Below are 13,743 nucleotides of genomic sequence, written 5' to 3' on the forward strand. Positions count from 1 at the left end.
AAGAGAAACTTAATTAAATATAATACATGTCAGTTTTTTATGAAAAGGAATGAGCTTTGTATCTAGCCTTAAAGGACGTAACTGTTGGGGCCGATTTAATATTAACTGGTAAATTGTTCCATATTTTTGAGCCTGCAACTTTAAAGGACGAATGTAATTTCCACCAGATGTTTCTAATGAAGGTCGTTCATTTCCTGGTACTTCAGCCCAAAGTTGGCCTTGGTGTATTTCCTGGTAGTTACATAATAGTTATATAATTTCCACCAGATGTTTCTAATGAAGGTCGTTCATTTCCTGGTACTTCAGCCCAAGGTTGGCCTTGGTGTATTTCCTGGTAGTTACGTAATAGTTATATAATTTCCACCAGATGTTTCTAATGAAGGTCGTTCATTTCCTGGTACTTCAGCCCAAAGCTGGCCTTGGTGTATTTCCTGGTAGTTTCGCAATAGATATGTAATTTCCGCCAGGTGTTTCTTTGTCTCTTATTTATTAATTTTTCGGCGCGATGTTCTGGTACGTGGTGAGTGACGTCATTACTTTATTTACGATTTAAGACGGTGAAACAAAGTGAAGCGGCTATTGTTGTACTATTTTCCAGTTGTTTTGTCTATTTTTGCGTAGAGTATCTCTTTACAGTATTTCATTATGTCTGAAAGTATATATTTTTCGCAAGGGAGTTGTGCAGATAATGTTATAATAATTAGCGATGATGAGGAGACTGTTGTTCCAGGCAGTGATAGATGATCGTTACACGGGGGGGTCGAAGAGGTTATCCCCGCCGGTATAGTTGAAGGAGTCGAGAGGAGTAAAAGGCCTACAAGTTGTATATTTACGTACGTAGACGAGGTGGAGAGAGAATTTTTGCTGAAAATGGAGCGTTTGATTAAACAACCAGTTGTTTCCTTTTAATTGCTTTCAGTGCTTCCCGTTTAGGTATAATAAATTATTTTTCTGGCGCGTATTTTTGATTTGTCCTTTCACTACATCTCTCAATTTTTTCCTTTGTTGTTTTAATTAAGGTGTTTCCTGTGTCCATGTTTTCCGTTTGGTCGAAGGCTAAATGCTAATGGTCACTGTTGTGGGAGGATCTTCCTAATTATGTAAGGGCTGTTTGACCAATCTTAATAGCGGACACATTTCCTAAAGGAAGTTCCAAGTACCTTTGTTTGCATAAATTATTAAATTTAATTAGTGTCATGGGATGGTATAAAAACAGCGTAAGTGTGGGTAATTTTTCATACGCTTACTGATTATTCTAGACTTATTACTGATTTTTTTACAATGGCTCATTACGAATCATCATCATCATCTTCCGATTCTAACGATAGCTTGTTTATCGAATGCCAGAGAGCAGTAGAAGCTATCGTTAGTTTATCGCGAAACAATATCGAAAATATCGATACCGACGATGTTATCCCCGATGTTGACCTACTAGAAGATTTCGTATTTAATGACCAGGATCTTGATTTAGATGTTAGCCAGAGTTTTTCCGAAGCCGATAGCCTCTCACTTTCGGATATTTGTAATAACGCTATTGAGATAGTGCAGGAGCTATCGGCTAATTTGCGTATTGATGACGTAGAAGTAAGTGTTTGTTTATTTTATTTTTACGTAATATTTATTTTACCGTGTATAATTCTTAAAAAGTAGATTGTGTGTAACCGAACGTGTGTTTACAGCGTTTTACGGCTTCTTTGTGTTTCTTTCTAAGTTATTTATTTATTTTTAAAATTTTTTTGTTTACCGTGTATATCTCATAAAGTAGTAGTTTATGTAATTGGGGCATTTACAAAGTGTTTCTGCGTTTACGGTTTATATACGTTTTCCTTTCTAATTTATCTAATTATTTTTTTTCTGTATAGTACGGTGTTGGTGCTCACACCAAATGTTTGAGTTTGAGAGGAAACGTCGAGATTAATGATTCAGCGGAGTCTTCGATTATTGAGGTAACTATCGTTTTATTTTCTTTACTACTGCTGTTGTTGTTGTTGTTGTTGTACAACGTCTTTTATTTCTTTTTCTTTACCGTTTTTCTCTTTTTGTTTTCAGCCTGCACCCATACAATACGGAAGGGGCGTTAATAGAAAGAGGCTCAGAATCGAAGACGGAGAAGAAGAAGAAGAAGAATTTGCCGATATTGATACCGTTGAAGACGAGGATCTTAACCTTGATGAGGTAGAGTTGAATCACTTCTGTAGAATCGTTCAAGTAGCTGATAGGTATAATCAACGTTTTAACGCGACTATTAGCGATTTTTTAGTAAATTTTTTTAATATTGATCATATAAGTTTAGAGGTGTTTCTGCCCACACTGTATCGAATTTTCGAGCATGTCGTCGATAATCTCTGCGTTAACGTGCATGTCGACGACATGCTTCGAATAGTCATACAGGCTGAGGGGTTAGATTCACCTATCTCTATCCCTTTTGGACGGAGGGGCCATCTTACGGCTGACGTTATTTTTGCAGCCATTATGAAGGTCCTTCAGTCCAAAACGGATATTTTTATTAATAACAAGTTTAAATTTAACGTTCTTCACATGAGAATGCCTAGGGGTGGGGGCTATAGAAGAAACGGTATCGACATATTGTTAAATGCTAAATGTATAATTAAGATTATGAATGATGATAACGAAACTATCTGCTGCGCACGCGCTATTGTTACGGGTATTTCTATGCTCGAAGATAAAATTAACAACGTGGCTAGATGGAATAACATTAGGCAAGGTAGGGGTCAGCAAAAAATAGCCGCCCTTCATTTACTTAGAGATTCGGGGGTTAGGGAGCAGACATGCGGCATCGAGGAAATAAAAAAGATGCAATCAAAATTACCAAATTATCAAATTATTGTCATTTCAAAAGACAATTTAAATTCTGTCATTTTTAGCGGCGATTATAGAAAGAAGCAGATATATCTTTATCATCATTCTAATCATTACGATCTCATAACCACAATGACAGGTTTTCTAAAAATTGACTATTTTTGCGATAGATGCCATAAGGGGTATATTCACAAGTACCAACACAATTGTCAATTTACGTGCGTGCTGTGCAAGCACAACGACTGCCCCTCTTCTAATTCTTTTGAAAATAGAGAGAGTAGAATAGAATGTAAAGAATGTAATAGATTTTTTAAGGATAGGCAATGTTTCACCAATCATAAACAATCTCCTGATTCTAAAAAAGTTTCAGTATGTGACAAAATTAAAAATTGTTCAATTTGTAATAGGATCGTTCAAAAAGATCACAATTGTCAAAACCGTTTTTGTAGAATTTGTAGGACTTTCGTTTCATACGATCATCAATGCTACATGGAACCGGTTGTAGCCCCTAAGCATACTGAAAAAAAGTTTAAGAATCAGGAGGCCCGTAACAGAGCTGTCACTAAATATTTCTTTTTTGATTTCGAATGCACGCAAGATACAGGCGAACACAAACCAAATTTATGCGTTCTTCAAAAAACTTGTCTTAATTGTATCGACGGCGCTAATGATTCCGCCGATTGTGACGTGTGTGGGGATAAAACAGTGGTTTTTCACGGGGGGTCTGCATGCGAAGATTTCTGCAATTACGTATTCAAAGATTACAAATTTAACGAGAATATTACGTGTATCGCTCACAACTTCCAGGGTTATGATAGCTACTTCGTGCTCAACTACCTGTACGAAAACTCCATTGTACCGGATGTAATTGCTCGCGGTGGTAAACTTATTTCGATTAGGACTAAAGAAACGAGCATTCGATTCATCGATTCCCTTTCATTTCTGCCCATGCCTCTATCCAAATTGCCCAAAACTTTTGGCATCTCCGAACTTAAAAAGGGTTACTTTCCTCATTATTTCAATTCTTTAGAAAACCAAAATTACGTAGGTCCTTACCCCGATTCTTCAAATTATTCCCCCGATAAAATGACTACTTCAGGCCGAGAATCTTTCTTTAAATGGTACAACCAGAAAATTGATAGTAATCAAGTATTTGATCTTAAAAAAGAACTCGTCGAGTATTGTATCAGCGATGTAGATATTCTCAGAAAGTGTTGTCTTACTTTTAGACATCTTTTTTTGAAAGTAACTATATCGCCGAAAAACCCTCTACTCGGCGGTGTTGACCCCTTTTCAAATAATTTAATGACAATTGCCTCAGCGTGTAACCACGTATTTTCTAGAAATTTTTTAAAACCATCCACCATCGCTCTATTTCCACCATCAGGGTATCTAACAACCGTTAACCATTCTCACTCTAGCATGGAATGGCTGTGCTACGAGTCGCATAAAAGGGGGGTCTTTATCCATCATGCCAGAAATGGAGGGGAAAAAATGTTTGGGCCTTACTCCGTCGACGGCGCATGTTTAGAAAGCAAAATAATTTTCGAGTTTATGGGTTGTTTTTTCCACGGGTGCCAAGATTGTTATAGACCCGATTCCATTAATCCCTTCAATAACGAGACCATGTTGGAATGCTTTGTCAAGACAAGCAAGAAAACACGGTTTCTGAAGGAACAATTTCCAGATTTCGAATACGTCGAAATTTGGGGACACGAATGGAACCGGATCAAACAATCGTTGGCCCCAAACATTAAATCTATCGTCTCCAAAGTTCCTTTAATTAGGCACACTTTGAATCCAAGAGACGCGTTTTTCGGTGGGAGGACTAATGCCAGTTGTTTGTTCTATAAGGTAAAACCGGGTGAAGAAATTAATTACATAGATTATACCTCCTTGTACCCTTATGTAAATAAATACGGTACCTACCCCGTAGGGCATCCTGAAATCAATGATCGCAACGACATGTCCACGGATATCAACGATTATTTCGGCTTGATAAAGTGTACAATCGAAGCGCCTAAAAAATTATTCCATCCGGTCTTACCTTATAGATCAAACGGTAAATTAATGTTTGCTCTCTGTAGAACATGCGCCGATTCCCAACAACAAACCGCTTGCAATCATTCCGGTACAGATAGAGAATTTACGGGTTCTTGGGCAACGATCGAAGTCGCTAAAGCCGTGGAAGTTGGGTACGAGATACGTAAAGTTCACGTAGTGTGGCACTTTAAAAATAAAAGCGCTTACTCTGCAGATTCTCCCTCGTCCGGTCTATTTGCCTCTTACATTAACACCTTTTTAAAATTGAAACAAGAAGCTTCGGGCTGGCCTGAATGGTGTAAAACGCCCGAAGGTAAACAAAAATACATTTCGGACTATCGAACCGTAGAAGGTATCGACTTGAATCATGACGACATTGCGTACAATCCTGGGCTTCGATCTCTGGCCAAATTAATGCTAAATAGTTTTTGGGGTAAATTTGGCCAGCGTGAAAATCTCACGAAAATTAAATATACGCAAGATCCTAACGAGGTTTACGATATTTTATCGAACCCTGGGATAACCGTTCATGACATAAATTTTGTTAATGATAATTTGGCGGAGGTAAAATACGAGGACGAGGAACAATTTGTAGAAGTTAACCGAAAGGTTAACGTTGTCATTGCCGCATTTACCACAGCGTTAGCGCGTTTAAAATTGTACGAGCTGTTGGAACAATTGCAGGAGCGCGTCCTGTATTATGATACCGACAGCGTAATCTTCGTATCAAAACCCGGGGATTGGGACCCTCCCCTGGGCGACTATTTGGGTCAGTTAACGACCGAGGTCGATCCTAAAGAGGGTAAATTCATCGAGTCCTTTGTTTCTGGGGGGCCTAAGAACTACGCCTATAAATTGGATACGGGGAAGACCGTTTGTAAAGTTAAGGGTTTTACCCTTAACTTTACAAACGCTCAGAAAATTAATTTTGACACCGTCTCCAATATGGTAAGGGGTGTTGGCCCCGATACAATCAAGACGGTTGAGAAGAATCGCATAACGCGCAAGCCAAAAACACGAAAGATAGTCAACGAAACATCGACTAAAGACTATCGAATCGTGTACGACAAAAGAATTATTATCGAAAATTATCGTACAGTTCCTTACGGGTATGTTTGGTGAATCACGGCCATAAATTTCTTTTTTAAAATGTAAACATACTTTGTTATAGATAATTATTTGTTACTCTTTTTACATTCTTTACCGTACTCTCTCTTTTTTTTTTTTTTTTTTTTTTTTTTTTATAGTTTGAATTTGTAGTTTTAATGTAAATATTTTTATACCTGTTTTAATATAAATAATTTTTATACCCGTTTTTTAAAGTCGAATTTTTGCGGGGTTAAGTAAATATATTTTTAAATATTTTTCCGCTTGATTTTCTTTTGTCGATACCGTTTCTCTTTTTGTAGATTAAGTACATATATTTCGTAATTTTAATTTAAATATTTTACCACTTGAATTCTTATGTCGATACCGTTTCTCCTTTTTGTAAATTAAGTAAATATATTTTTCCACTTGAATTTCTTATGTCGATACCGTTTCTCCTTTTTGTAGATTAAGTAAATATTGTTATAACTGTTTTAATGTTAATAAATTTTATACTTATAATATCTATTTTTATAGATTAAGCAATATTTCTGTAATTTTAATTTAAATATTTTACCACTTGAATTCTTATGTCGATACCGTTTCTCTTTTTTTTTTTTTGTAGATTAAGTAAATTTTATACTTATAATATCTATTTTTATAGATTAAGCAATATTTTTTGTAATTTTAATTTAAATATTTTTCGACTTGAATTCTTATGTCGATACCGTTTCTCATTTTGCGGATTAAGCAAATACATTTTTGTAAAGTTATTTTTGTTTTATACGAAATTTGAAATAAATTTAATCACTGTACTTGTTTTATAATATATATACTTGGCTGTTTCTTAATGTTGACGTAGACGATGACGATAACAAACAACAACAACAATAGACGTACGTAATGGTGACTGTAATTTTTTATTTTATCGTATCCAATATAAATATTGTAATCTCTCCTCTTTCTCGTTTAAATTTTTTTTATTTATCCGACGTCACCAAACAATTCGTTCCAGCAAGGCCTTATAAAAGCCTACTAGCCAGTCGATCAAGTACCATGCTTTGTTAATTCCTAGCTTCGTACTACATAGAACAAGTTCCTATAAAAATAATAATAATAAATAAAAGATAATATAGAAACACTTGATTACCGAAAAATGAGAATAATTGAAAAAAAAAAAAAAAAAAAAAAAAAAAAAAAAAAAGAAATTTACTTACCAAATCACTGTCGTTACAAAGTTCTAACGAGGAAAACTTTTCCTTCACAAATTCGCAAGAAACGTGTAAAACGTTTTCTAATTCTAAACCAGTAGCACACTGCGTGGCAACACTTGCGCACACTGAAATTCCTGTCACGAGTCTACCGACGTGTATGTTTTGATCAATCATCATTTGTTTCAGCACACTATCCAGCGTCTCCGAAGTAATTTCGTTACACAATGCAATCAATCCATACTTTTTCTCCACCTCGTTACAAAGGCGAATAGTACTATGGAGGATTGGGGAATCCCACACAACTTTCCCCGTTAATTTATATTCAATGTACGATAAAGTTAGTTTTTCCAAATCTGCCATTTCTCTCTCTATTAGTACACGGCCGTTAATGACGTTGGAATTGATTTTTAGGTTTTGATATACAATCAATCGTTTACGTAATTATCTTTATTAATCTCCTATTGGTTTATATTCTCGTCTCCCTTCCCCTTTCATTTATTCTATATTGGGTTGTTATACCTCGTTATAAAGTACCGATATACAAAGGCGATGAATCATTAAAACTGAAGATGACGTGTGTACTGGTAACCCCCTTCACCGCCGTAATTAGTGGACCGACCTCATCGGGGAAATCATATTTCGTGAAGCAATTATTGGAAAGCAATTATTTCGATAAGCCGTTCGATGACATCACGTGGTGTTATGGTGAATATCAACCCCTTTTCACCGAACTGAGCGGGTCTATTAACAACATTCAATTTATAGAAGGAATACCTATGGATTCGATAGAAACGATGGAACCGTCAAAAAACCATTTAGTAATCATCGATGATTTAATGACCGAGTGTAGTCGCGATAAAAGAGTGGTAAATATGTTTACAAAGGGGTCGCATCATAGAAACATTTCGGTTATGTTCATTATGCAAAACTTTTTCTACGGTTCTAAAGAAATCCGTACCATCACTTTAAACGCTCACTATATAATACTGTTTAAAAACCCTCGGGATAAATCTCAAATAGCTAACCTATCCAAACAAATGTACCCCGGCAAAGGACGATTTCTACAGGAGGCTTTTGAAGACGCTACCCGTGTACCGTACGGCTTTCTTTTAATCGACCTAAAAGCAAATACTCCGGAGGAGATGAGAGTTAGAAGTAACATATTTTCAAAAAATAATCACTTTGTTTACGTACCGAGAATATAAAACGTTACCTGTACCGTTGCGTTAAATCATTTACCCGTTTACCAACAACATGTCGAAACGTATCAAAAAGAACGCTGAAACTATTCGTTTCCTAGCCCACTGTTCACCGCGTCAAAGAAAACTAATCCTGGAAAATGCCGACGATCAGCTGGTATCGGCTTTGTGCGAATGCGCAATGAACGTTTTAAAAGGTCGAGTGCAAGTATCCAACGCTCACAAGAAGAAGTTGACTCGGTACAAGAAACACTTGCGTGATATTACCAATAAAGGCCTTTCGCCTCTCAAGAGAAAGCGTTTACTCGTTCAAAAGGGCGGCTTCCTCGGTCTTATATTACAACCGATTCTTCAAACATTGGGTAGTTTACTATTGAAATAATGCAGCACACCAAGAAAATGGTATTGATACCTCAAGAACTGGCAAACACGGCTTTGTACAGTAAACGTTACGAGAAAAATCACGAAACAATCACTTCTGGTTTAGATAATTCTATGAGGGGTATACTCGAAAGGGATGACTTGCACGATTACGATAAAATTACCATGTACAATCAAGTACTTCAACGATATTTAAATAAAGAGAAACCGGTAAATAATCCATCTCCTATGAACTTGAACGTACAAGAAACGGTGAACGTTGAAAAAAACGAAAAAGGCGCCGAATCTGAAGACGATTATACGTATTCTATATCGAAAGAAATACTACAAAGTATGCCCTCATCGTTGAAATCCAAAACGAAAACATTTCTAGACCGGATAGACCGTTACCGGAAGATGGGCGTAATTGATTGGTCAAGATACGGCGAATTACTAATCGAAGGACAAGCGGTAAAAGGAAGTAATTTACTCGATTTGACAAAAGACATAATTCAAGAAAAGAAAGGATTTGAACCTATAGGCTGGAGAGAGTTTATAACGGTATTGGCGAAATTGAACACCCCAGAAAGTTTGATTGGAAATCCTACGAGACGTCGTACCTTACAAAGAATTAAATCGAGCGGAACACCATCTCTCGCATTACCTAAACGAAAGAAGGAGGACGATTACGACTTTGACGATGATGATGATGATGATGATGATGATGAAAAACTTACCTTTCGAGCACCCGCTAGGAGGCGATCAACTAGACAGCCTAAACCTAAATGGTTAAATTTTTAAACAACATTAACCTTTATGTACTATAATGAGGAAAGGAATTGAATAAATAAAAAAAGTAATAAACTCGAACTTGTTGTTGTTGTTGTTGTAGTCACTCGATAAATAAAATTACAAACGTACAAAAAAAAAACATATCCATTTTAAAAACAATTTTTATTTACTAAGCATTCAACAACATTTTAACAAATTGTACTTTAATATACTCGCTATCGTATACGGGCAAGTTAACGTCGTATCGACGTTTTACAAAATCGTTGACGAACCAATCATTGGACGGTTTATCTCTACCAAACATATTTACTATCGTGGACGTATCCACTCTTCTACATTTATGAAGAATATAGAAAATACAATACTGTCCGCATACCGTAGACAAGGGCGCTTGTAACGCTTTATCGTTAAATGTCCAACTTTCCACAGAGTTTTCGAGAAAATTAACAAAATGTTTATTATAGTAATTCGGAGGATTCCCGAAAGAATCGAAAAATTCACCTTTGTTTAAATTATTAAAAAAGAAGGCTACCCAATGCGAACCGTTTTGATCGCTAGGCTCAACGTTTGCTATGTAAGCCCTAGGATATCCCTCATCCCCCGAAGGCAGCAAGTCGGAAGGGTACACCCCTCGAAAGTATCTGCTAGCCAACGGATCTGATTTAATTAACCTCAATAGTTGTATCGTATCCATAATTAAAAGTCTAGAATCACGTTACGAGACTTGTCAATTTCGATGATTGAGTCAAATTCTGAATAAACTAAAATGTTGATGGTCTCGGTCAAAGCCGTAGAAAACTGAATTTCTAAACGTATGTTTCCTTGACGAATTAGATTAAAATGTCCGGCGTTTGCCAAATCGGGTGTCAGGTCAAAAGCAAACAACGAATAGCCTCTAGGATAATCGTCTCTAGAAATCTGATTTCCGGTATCCTGGAACAGCGTGTTAGAGCCCGAAAATAGACTCTGATACGCAAGCATGTAGTTGCCTCCGTCTTCGAACGTTGGTTTTAACGGTTTCCACGGTACTTGCTCACCGTCTATATATAGAGCCAGGAAATTGGTGTTGAAATGTTGAAAATTGTAGGGATTCTTTTCGTAGCTACCGTTGAATGCCTCGGTGGTCACCAGTCCTACAACCAAGCGTTTCGGTAGATTACCGTTGTACAGCGATTCCCTGGTAAACGACAGATTCCCGCGCGGTATAGTTAACGTCTTGACCTCAACGCGGCGCAGCGGGTATTTGGCCGGACCGCGTTCCAGAGCTTTTGCGTGGGCGAGCGCGATTGAGGGATTCAGGCGGACCTTTCGAACAAACAAGGACGCGTCTTCCAGGTGGATCTTAAAACCGGCCGCGGCATCTGAAGACATGAGACTAAATGCGTTTTTACTTCGATGCAGTTTAATTTTGACGTCTACGCCGTTGAGCATCATTCGATCTTGGAAAAATATATCGCAATGAATAGGCCCAATCAAGTCGACAAAACGACTACCACCGATGTATTGAGCCCGTTTTTTAAGACCTTTATTCACCGCATTTTCGGCTAGCGTAGGGTCAGCTACATCCATTTTACCGGCCGTGTCTTTATGAAACAATCCACCCGTGAGGTGAGTATCCTTTGCATCGGATCCATAAGTCAGTAATGTTTCAATTAACGCCCTATACGAATAAGTATTTGTCGAAGGGGTAATCAATCTCTCGTTCAAAGAAACGTCAACTTCGCTAAACAATGATTGCAAAAGTAAATTGGCAGGGCCTACCGGATCGGCGGGTTGGAGATCGGTACCGTCTTGTTTAGTAATTTTTAGTTTAACGTTGAGCATCGTCTGAGACAAATCCATGTATTCCTCGCTGGATCCTTGTATGTTGAATTGCAAGGGACCCACGTCGGTGATGCTGTTGAAAGGGTGATATTGTACCCATTGTCCTTTGGTTATACTAGTCTGTGTCGGTGGCACAGAAAACAAGTCCAATTCCGATTTTAAACATTCGCACGAGTGATTGTGTACAAAAGCCATTTTTTAGATATCGAATATATCGGAGGATCTTCTTACTCTCTTTGCGTTCGATCGACTGATGCCTTTACGTCTACGTTTTCTCTTTTTATTCATCCGACCGTTACCTTTTTGGGAAACGATACGTTGACCAGCCTGAGTAAATCTGCGTTTAGCGGCTTGTTTAACGTTTTTACCGCTCAGAACATCTCCCACTAATTCACCACCCGTGCGTAACGCTTGTTTTCCGAGAGCCTTTGCACCTTTCTTTAGCATCGGTACAGCCTGTTTGAAGAGACCGGACAAGATACCTCCCAAACCGAAGCCCCTTTGATTGTACGATCCTTGAAACACCGGTATATCGCCACCCCCTGCCTGTCTGACGTAGTAATCTACGTAATCATCTGTACCCATTATTTTATTCTTATTATTTTAGACGAGATACGATGATCTGGCTTGTCTGAAATGTAGTTTAACGAGAACCCTTCCTCGTTGAAATGATACCTTTTCTCCCGTGTCGTTTCTTATATCTATAAGGATGGTATCGATATCTTTTTTCACCATCCGTTTGTACTGAGGACTAGAGAACGAATGTCCGACATTTTTCTTCATGTTTGATTCTCTGGTTTGTAACGATTTCAAAATAGGGACGCTCGCGTCTCCAACTCGTTGAGATTCGATTAAATCGGTATACACAAACAAGGTCGGCACTCTGTGGTGAATGTACGCGGGTCTTGAACCGTACGTACTAGATCCTCGAGGAATCGATGATTTGTCCATACCGAGTAATGTGGGTAATCCATCAAACAGCGTAACTGACGCTTCGGCGACGGTTTCTACGTTAACCACTTCTGTAATTGAGCTGAACCGAAATCTCACTTTGGACTGTAACGACTTTGAAGTCAAAGCCTCGTTAAGAGCATCAATCACTTTACCTCCGGATGAATAAAACCCAGGGGCTATAGCTATTACGGTCGACGAGTTTTCTTCTTCTAATTCGATGCCGTTTATATTCACCAGCAATTTATTGTTGGTATCGTCGACGTTATACCACGTATGGGGATAATAAATTTCGCTTAAGCCAACCTCCCATTCACCGTACAAATGAATAGGCTCCGCCAGCTTGGTCGTGTAGCTCGTAAGTGTATTTTCGGGGAAACAGTTCATGGAACTGTTGCTAGGTAAAAGGACGTAAAACTGAGCAGCCATGATGTTTACCGGTCGATATTCTGAACCCAACTGTTGAACTTGACCGGATAACCTAGCCACTTAACGAAATATTCCGTTTTCCCACCTCGTTTTCTTTTCTTTAGCACTTCTTCCACGCGATACGTATCCTTGTCGTTTTTGGACACTTTTTGCAATTCCTTTTCGTAAAAAGTACCTTCCAGACTTTCGCCGTCCCAATCTTCCAGCTTATACGTGGGTACCGCCGAACCGATACGTTTACGCACCCTAAATATCTCCTCCGTCCAGTTTGCGAGGTAACCTTTCTCGAAAGGCATTTTGTATCTACTTATCCGTACTTTATTACCCTCTTTGAATTTGGGGCGAACTTGCTTCTTTTGTTTCTTTTTGTATAAATTTTTCCAAACTTGATGTTCGTTATCTTTTGTAACCTGCGAGGGCTTCGTGCCAATCGATCTATGTTTAGAATTATTGTAACTCGATACTAATTTCGGAAGTACGTCTATATATTTTCGCGTAGCTTTTGATGTAAAGTATCTCCACATCCTAGTTTTCAACGATCTATTGAATCTTTCCACGACGCTAGCTTTTGTTTCGTTATTGGTAGTGAAAAAATGTATATTCAACGTTTTTAGGTACGCTTGAACTTTACGATTAGTAAACTCTGTACCTTTATCAGTGTGAATTTTTAATGGCTTTCTTTTTCCAGATAATAGTTTTTTCATGGCAGTAAGCATAGAATCGGCAGACTTATTCTTTATAGGTAAAACCCAAGCATATTTACTAAGTACGTCTATACACGTAATAAGAAACGTGTTTTGTTTATTATACTTTTTTAAAGAAGACAAGTCAACGAGATCCAATTCCCACTGTTCGTCAATAGCTGTGACAAACACCCTGTTTCTCTGAAATCGTCTTTGAATAGGTTTATGTAGAGTGTACGTATCTTGTTTTTCTAACCAGTCTTGAACGTCAGTCTTTGAAATATTAGAGTCATTTTTTACGTTGTTGTAAAGTCGATCGACACCCCCGAAACTACCGGGATT

Source organism: Antedon mediterranea, chromosome 10, assembly GCF_964355755.1.
Source record: "Antedon mediterranea chromosome 10, ecAntMedi1.1, whole genome shotgun sequence".
Lineage (NCBI taxonomy): Eukaryota > Metazoa > Echinodermata > Crinoidea > Comatulida > Antedonidae > Antedon > Antedon mediterranea.